Source organism: Schistocerca americana, chromosome 3 (genome assembly GCF_021461395.2).
Source record: "Schistocerca americana isolate TAMUIC-IGC-003095 chromosome 3, iqSchAmer2.1, whole genome shotgun sequence".
Taxonomy (NCBI): domain Eukaryota; kingdom Metazoa; phylum Arthropoda; class Insecta; order Orthoptera; family Acrididae; genus Schistocerca; species Schistocerca americana.
The window spans coordinates 121,631,476-121,640,071 of NC_060121.1; the positions used below are offsets into that span (position 1 = coordinate 121,631,476).

General features: G+C 38.9%; 1 non-coding gene across 1 annotated transcript; it reads right to left on the reverse strand.

Annotated features, from left to right (window-relative positions):
• Positions 1-7,649: 7,649 nt before the first annotated feature.
• On the reverse strand, positions 7,650-7,812 carry LOC124608388. The gene has a single exon (XR_006979043.1). It is a non-coding gene; the product is annotated as a U1 spliceosomal RNA (small nuclear RNA).
• Between the last annotated feature and the right edge of the window lie 784 nt (positions 7,813-8,596).

The window sequence follows — 8,596 nt, forward strand, 5'->3', positions numbered from 1 at the left end:
TAATAAAATGACGGAAATCAGAGCTCACACAGAAAGATATAGGTGTTCGTTTTTTTCACGTCTTGTTTGAGATTGGTATAATAGAAAATTATTGTGAAAGTGGTTTGATTGAATTCTCTGCCAAGCACTTAAGTGTGATTTGTAGAGTATCCTTCTATATGTAGATGTATACGATGATGCACACACAGATGGTGATGATTTCTAATGACTGTGTAGTGTGGACCCTTCAAGTCTTCCCTAAATCCAGCCACTTTTATTCCATATACATTAATAAATCATGGATGCTAAACAGGGCACCTGCAAATTAGTGCCACCCCCCCCCCCCCCACACACACACACACACACACACACACACACACACACACACACACACAGAGACCGAGCTATGTAAATCTCCGATTCTGAAAAAACAACTACTTCAAACACCTGAGTACTTTGAAGCATTACTAGCTGCTGAAGTATCAAAGCAGGAGCTGACGCTGCTCCACAAAAGATATCAAATTGCAAAGATTTTTGCATTTAAATAACAGCAGCATAAATGAATTCATGAGGGAAGGGGCGGGGGGGGGGGGGGGGGGGTGCCTTCTAATAGGAAGAGATCAGTCACCTAGCTCAAGCATTGAAAGCTTTTTATTGGAAGTTTTTGTAATAATATTGATATGTTGAAAGACCGTGGCTACTCAAGAAGTTTTCATGACATTATGAGGACTCTCTGTTGTCATGTGGAAAATCCAACAAGAAACATCAAGTACATTAATAGATCACGTTTTGTCAAATATACCTGCAGAGAGACAAAAAGTTCAGGTTGTGAATACTGTTGTTGCAGGCCAGTTTTGACAAACAATTGAACTGTGAGATGATATAAAAATTGAGACCAAAATAATGGCTGAACTTAGACAATGTAAACTTGGCAATTTGAGTAGGCTAGCAATTTTGTAAAAAGCAGAAAAGTGGGATGATGTGTATATAAAGCCCAGTGTAGAAAAGAGCTGGGAATCTTATTCTTCTCGCATTAAAACACCACATAGATGTACCCTGTCCTAAAATTAGGGGTAAACCAAACAAAAAAATGGTACACAATAGAAGTTTAAATAAAGCAAGAAATGAACTGATGAAAATTACCATAAAGATAAAGGACAGGACAGCCATGAGGGTTACAGTTGCAAGAAAGAATAAAGCATACACTAGGATGATGAGAGAAGCAAAGGATAGCCAACAAAAACTTTAAATACAAATATAATCTAACATCTATAAAACAGCCTGGAATTATATAAATGAGAGAACAGGAAAGAGTCACATGTCCTGAAAGATACAACTGTAAATCTGATAAGGGGGTAAAAGAAGTGACAGATCCACAGGTATGTAATATTTTCAATCAGCACTATGCAGCTATAGCCAAGAAACAGTAAAACAAAACATCAATGCCAAAGAGCATGGAAAGTCCCAAAGGGAAGGCTGACAACTTATACCTACTCCCTACATATGAATTGAAAGTTTCAGAAACAGAGCACTAAAAAAGTAAAAAATGCAGAAGCTGTAGATGGCATATCAGAAAAAATGGTTTTGACATTGTGCTAGATAACTTGCAAATTTCTGAATTTATTCACCTTCAATCTTTTTACATGTTACTGATGTAATTATTTAAATACAAAGCTAAATACATAAAATTTCATGATATTTGTATGACACATTGTTACATATTTGAAAATTATATATACAGGAAACTTGTGACGAGTAATTTATTACAACGTAGAATGATGGTAGTCAGAACTTCATTTCATTTAAATCTAATTCCTCATACCCCTTTATGGAGTAGTATGCTTCCTTCTTAAACCACTCTGATAGAACATCCTTAACTGTATTAAAGGGAACAGAATGGTGAGCCTTCGGGAGTCTACTGAAAAATCTGGGGCCTAGATATTTGTGGCTATTGTGAACCTTAGCTAGCCTACTGTAGGGTATATAAATTGACTGCCCATTTCTTGTGTTGTGATCATCTTAAGGTTAAAATTATTTAAATTCTTTTTAACACTGAGAAGGCAGCTGTACATATAGAGGTTTGTGACTGTCATAATATTGAGGTCTTTAAAGTGATCTTTGCATGATTCTTGTGGCGTCAGTGCTGCTGTACATCTGATAGCTTTTTTTTTTTTTTTTTTTTTTTTTTTTTTTTTTTTTTTTTTTTTTTTTTTGCCACTTGAGCACAGTTCTTGAGCTGGGGCTTTTACCCAATTGAAGAGTTCCATAGGCAAGGTGGGAGTGGAAAAATGCAAAATACGCATATACTAGTAAGGTTTTGCTTACATTATTCCTTAGTTTGTGCTGCAGATAAATAACTCAAGAAAGTTTTCTGTATGACTCATCCAGCTAAGTTTCTGATATATGTGGAAACCTAATAGTTAGATTGTTTTTTGATGTTCATTGGAGACACTTAAATCAGAAACAGTATCTTCAGTTTTCTTGTTATTAATTTGTAAATAATTTGTCTGGAACCAGTTAGTGCATTGGTCCACTGTTACATTTACATTATGTCACAGCTCCATTGGATCATCAGCTTGTGTGGTTAGAGTTGTATCATCTGCATACAGTACTGCCTGACAAGACAAAAATGAGGGTAAGTCATTTATATGCCGTATACAATGAACAGGACTATACCCAGTACTGAGTCCTGTGGGACACATTGTGTAGCAGGTTAGGAGTCTGACCTGTGGTTGTTTATAGTTACCATCTCCTTTCTGTTGCTTTGGTATGACTCAATAAGATGAAGAGCATCCTCTCCAACTCCGTAGTATTGGAGCTTTTTTATACGTATATTATGGGAGACAGTGTCAAAAGCTTTCTTCAAATCTCAGAGTTGCACAGGGTGTTTTCTTAGATTCAAGAGAGTTATATATTTTTGTGATGACATTCTCAACTGCTGTGACAGTGGAAAGATGAAGTCTGAAATCATATTGTGAGGAGCTAAGTAGATTATTTTACTTAAAGTGCTGGCTCATCTGTTAGTGCATACAATTTTTGATATGATTGGTATGAGTGAGATGGCATGATATGCATTATCATCTTTTGTATGAATCGGTTAGAAAATTTAAAAAGGGAAACGGATAGGTTGAAGTTAGATATAGTGGGAATTAGTGAAGTTCGGTGGCAGGAGGAACAAGACTTTTGGTCAGGTGAATACAGGGTTATAAATACAAAATCCAATAGGGATAGGGATAATGCAGGAGTAAGTTTAATAATGAATTAAAAAATAGGTCTTTGGGTAAGCTACTACAAACAACATAGTGAACGCATAATTGTGGCTCAGATAGACACGAAGCCCACACCTAAGACGGTAGTTCAAGTCTTTATGCCAACTAGCTCTGCAGATGATGAAGAAATTGATGAAATGTATGATGACATAAAAGAAATTATTCAAGTAGTGAAGGGAGACGAAAATTTAAAGTCATGGGTGACTGGAATTTGAGAGTAGGAAAAGGGAGAGAAGGAAACATAGTGGGTGAATATGGATTGGGGCTAAGAAATGAAAGAGGAAGCCGTCTGGTAGAATTTTGCATAGAGCATAACTTAATCATAGCTAACACTTGGTTCAAGAATCATAAAAGAAGGTTGTATACATGGAAGAATCCTGGAGATACTAGAAGGTATCAGATAGATTATATAATGGTAAGACAGAGATTTAGGAACCAGATTCTAAATTGTAAGACATTTCCAGGGGCAGATGTCGACTCTGACCACAATCTATTGGCTATGAACTGTAGATTAAAACTGAAGAAACTGCAAAAAGGTGGGAATTTAAGGAGATGGGACCTGGATAAACTGACTAAACAAGAGGTTGTACAGTGTTTCAGGAAGAGCATAAGGGAACAATTGACAGGAATGGGGGAAAGAAATACAATAGAAGAAGACTGGGCAGTTCTGAGAGATGAAATAGTGAAGGCAGCAGAGGATCAAGTAGGTAAAAAGACGAGGGTTAGTAGAAATCCTTGGGTAACAGAAGAAATATTGAATTTAATTGATAAAAGGAGAAAATATAAAAACACAGTAAATGAGGCAGGCAAAAAGGAATACAAATGTCTCAAAAATGAGATCGAGAGGAAGTGAAAAATGGCTAAGCAGGGATGGCTTGAGGACAAATGTAAGGATGTAGAGGCTTATCTCACTAGGGGTAAGATAGATACTGTCTACAGGAAAATTAAAGAGAGCCACTTGTATGAATATCAAGAGCTCAGAGGGAAACCCAGTTCTAAGCTAAGAAGGGAAAGCAGAAAGGTGGAAGGAGTATATAGAGGGTCTATACAAGGGCGATGTACTTGAGGACAATATTATGGAAATGGAAGAGGATGTAGATGAAGATGAAATGGGAAATATGATACTGCGTGAAGAGTTTGACAGATAACTGAAAGACTTAAGTCGAAACAAGGCCCCAGGAGTAGACGACATTCCATTAGAACCACTGACAACCTTGGGAGAGCCAGTCCTGACAAAACTCTACCATCTGGTGAGTAAGATGTATGAGACAGGCGAAATACCCTCAGACTTCAAGAAGAATATAATAATTCCAATCTCAAAGAAAGCAGGTGTTGACAGATGTGAAAATTACCGAACTATCAGTTTAATAAGTCACGGCTGCAAAATAGTAACACGAATTCTTTACAGACGAATGGAAAAACTGGTAGAAGCCGACCTCAGGGAAGATCAGTTTGGATTCCGTAGAAATGTTGGAACGCGTGAGGCAATACTGACCCTATGACTTATCTTGGAAGCCAGATTAAGGGAAGGCAAACCTATATTTCTAGGATTTGTAGACTTAGAGAAAGCTTTTGACAATGTTGACTGCAATACTCTCTTTCAAATTGTAAAGGTGGCAGGGGTAAAATACAGGGAGTGAAAGGCTATTTACAATTTGTACAGAAAGCAGATGGCAGTTATAAAGAAAGGGGCATGAAAGGGAAGCAGTGGTTGGGAAGAAAGTGAGACAGGGTTGTAGCCTGTCCCCGATGTTATTCAATCTGTATATTGAGCAAGCAGTAAAGGAAACAAAAGAAAAATTTGGAGTAGAAAACTCGGAGAAGAAATAAAAACGTTGAGGTTTGCCGATGACATTGTAATTCTGTTAGAGACAGCAATGGTCTTGGAAGAGCAGTTGAACGGAATGGACAGTGTCTTGAAAGGAGGATATAAGATGAACATCAACAAAAGCAAAACGAGGATAATGGAATGTAGTCAGATTAAGTCGGGTGATGCTGAGGGAATTAGATTAGAAAATGAGACACTTAAAGTAGTAAAGGAGTTTTGATATTTGGGGAGCAAAACAACTGATGATGGTTGAAGTAGAGAGGGTATAAAATGTAGACTGGCAATGGCAAGGAAAGCATTTCTGAAGAAGAGAAATTTGTTAACATCGAGTATCGATTTAAGTGTCATGAAGTCGTTTCTGAAAGTATTTGTATGGAGTGTAGTCATGTACGGAAGTGAAACATGGACGTCAAATAGTTTAGACAAGAGGAGAATAGAAGCTTTCGAAATGTGGTGCTACAGAAGAATGCTGAAGATTAGATGGGTAGATCACATAACTAATGAGGACGTATTGAATGGAATTGGGGAGAAGATGAGTTTGTGGCACAACTCGACAAGCAGAAGGGACCGGTTGGTAGGACATGTTCTGAGGCATCAAGGGCAGCGCGGAGGGTAAAAATCGTAGAGGGAGACCAAGAGATGAATACACTAAGCAGATTCAGAAGGATGTAGGTTGCAGTAAGTACTGGGAGATGAAGAAGCTTTCACAGGATAGAGTAGCATGGAGAGCTGCATCATACCAGTCTCAGGACTGAAGACAACAACAACAACAACAGGTGTCCACAAAAGAAAGTCTCATAAAGGATTGCAGTAATGTGTAAAGTTTGTTGGAAGTCACTAAGTGCTCTCATTCTCAAATACTGGATGAATGAAGACAGACTGTAATACTTCCTGTGTTGAACTTTTAACATGAGATTATTGCTCTTGATGAGTAAATTATACAGCAGCATTTTAAATTGCATCCATAATTACATTAAATATTGAAAATCAAATTTTTGTTGCCTTTATGCTACATTTAGTATACCAGGTACTGGGATAGAATTTTAGTAGTACAGATGACCATACTTAATGTGACATTTACTTATTTCATCTGAAGATGTTTAGCACTTGAACCAAAACCAGTTATTACGGTAAAATAAAGTGTGACATTATAATGCAACACATTTTAATTAGATACTCCTTTTCCAAATAGTGACCACGATGCTCACTGCATGGGTCCATCCTGAAAAACTCACAACAGTTGGAAACAGATGAAATATGTTTTCAAAAACTATTGTTGATTTATTTACTTCTTGTGCATTTTGCAATCACAGATCAGACTTCAAGTCTATGTATTTGTGATCCCCTGTCCAATCATGTACCGAGCATTGTGGCCACACCAGTCTCACTGTACTGGACCCACATTTGGGAGCACCAGGGTTTGTTGCCTGTCCAGTCATCTTGTCTTGCATTTTTCATGGTTTCCCCATCCAGACGAATCCTGGGATGGTTCCTCAATTAGGCCATGGCCAACCTCCTGCCCCATCCTTGCCTAATCCTCTCCTACTTTGTTAATGTTTTATATACATGTGTGTGCGTTATTTCTGTAACATGTCTGACAATGTCTGGTACTATTGTACTAAATCAGTACTTCCCAACCATTCTGAGACCATTACCCCTGAGTGCAATAAAACATTTGGTATGGTAGTACCCCTCTGCCCCCCCCCCCCCCCCCCCTGCACCCGCCATGCACACGTGTTGCAGTCATCAACAGTAACACCCACATAACTAAATTATGGAATACAGTGACTTTTCTTTGAACACTTACAATTTAAAAATGACTGAAGTTTTATGGTGTTTAGTTTGTTGTAGGTATTTTGATTTTTGTTAAACCACAGACTAAAGAGTCAGTGAGGCAATTGATACATCATATTTGTAACAAACCTTTTTTTTTTTATTGAATGATGAAGCATTTCTCTGTGTATTCAGTGTTACATACAGCTGTTTGTTAGAAGAAAGCTAACTATCTACATAGAGGACAGATGCTCATTACTAAGCATGGTTCCTCTGAACCACTCCTCTCTGTAGTGACACTTGCTTCATACACATCCTACATTCCCATTTAAAATCAATCAAATTAAACTGTGTCCACTATACTTGAAGGCCTACTATTTGTAAGTCAACATATATTGCAAGACCTGTAACAGTGCTTCTGAACTGGCAGGAGTGAAGACTTGCAATTTCAGCATTTTGTTCATGTAGGACCCAGCATAGCATCCATTTTGCTCCATGAAGTGTTTGTTTACAAATCTGTCACAGCATATATTTTGATGACTAGTTTTGAACTGATTGGTTCATTCTCAAGTCTGACCGACTGAGGCAGCACTGAGGTGCCTCATCTTAATAACAACCATCTAAAAGTGGCAATGATGGTAGATGAATGTCACAATATACATATGCTCACTATACAAGTCAAGAGTCAAACTCAAGTTGGGAACCACTGTCCTAAATGGTCTGTGAAATGACATAGTTAATAATGGCACTTACTTAATGATTCGCATGTAGTGAATAACATTTATTTGAATTAAGAATAGACCGGGTCTGCGCGAACGCAGTCCCGACTACCAAAAATTATGCACCCGAGTTACCCACATTAGGGGTAATCGCAGGGGTCAGCCCAACCGAAGTGCAATGGAGGAGCCTCGTCCTGGAGGAACCGCCTTCGTGATCACGGTATCCCCTGTGCCAGGTAAGTATGCTTTCTCTAAAAATAGAAATGGGGCCCCTCCACGCCCGCACCAACGTGGTGACCAAACCAAAAGTTCTACTGTCACCTCCGTAAACATGTTAGTTGTCTAGTATGTGGATCACAGGATGCTGGGCTGTGACGTTGTCCGTGCGTCTGGGTAAGGCTACGCATTAACACGGTCCATCAGGTGATAGATAGTGGACGAAACGCGAGTGAGGGTAGCGATTTGAAGAGCAGAGGAAAAAAAAGTGCCATGGCTCGTGCCGTGGGAAAAAAACCTCTGCGACAGTGGGATGGGTAGTAAGAACAGTAGTGGCTTACTAGCTGCGATAGTTCATGCAAGGTTGGATTTGTTAGTATAGGTGTCATGCATCATTACCATGACAAGCGATGGCGATGTGTCCCAGTTGTTGCTGCTGCTGCATTCCTGGAACAATCAAGATCGTTATACAGTAGTGGGAGATCGGCCATAGATCATCTCACTGTGTGGGGGATGTGTGGAGCTTGTTTGCATGCAGTGTACGGTACGGCTTCCCTGTGTGGTGCCAGTTATTCGGCAGTGTACTCCAATCCAGCTGGATATCCAGTAATGGGTCCGATAAACAGGGGCTCGCCTGTGCCGTTATGTTTGCGTATGCTTGGCCATAGATGTTATGTCCTTACAAGTATGTCTTTTGGTCTTTTATGTTTCCATCTATGGTTGTGGTCGTAGTTCCCCAGATTCAGAATAAACGGGTTCTGCGAATGTCTGGAGTTTCTGTATAGTCTTGTGGTGAGTTTGTGGATTACCTC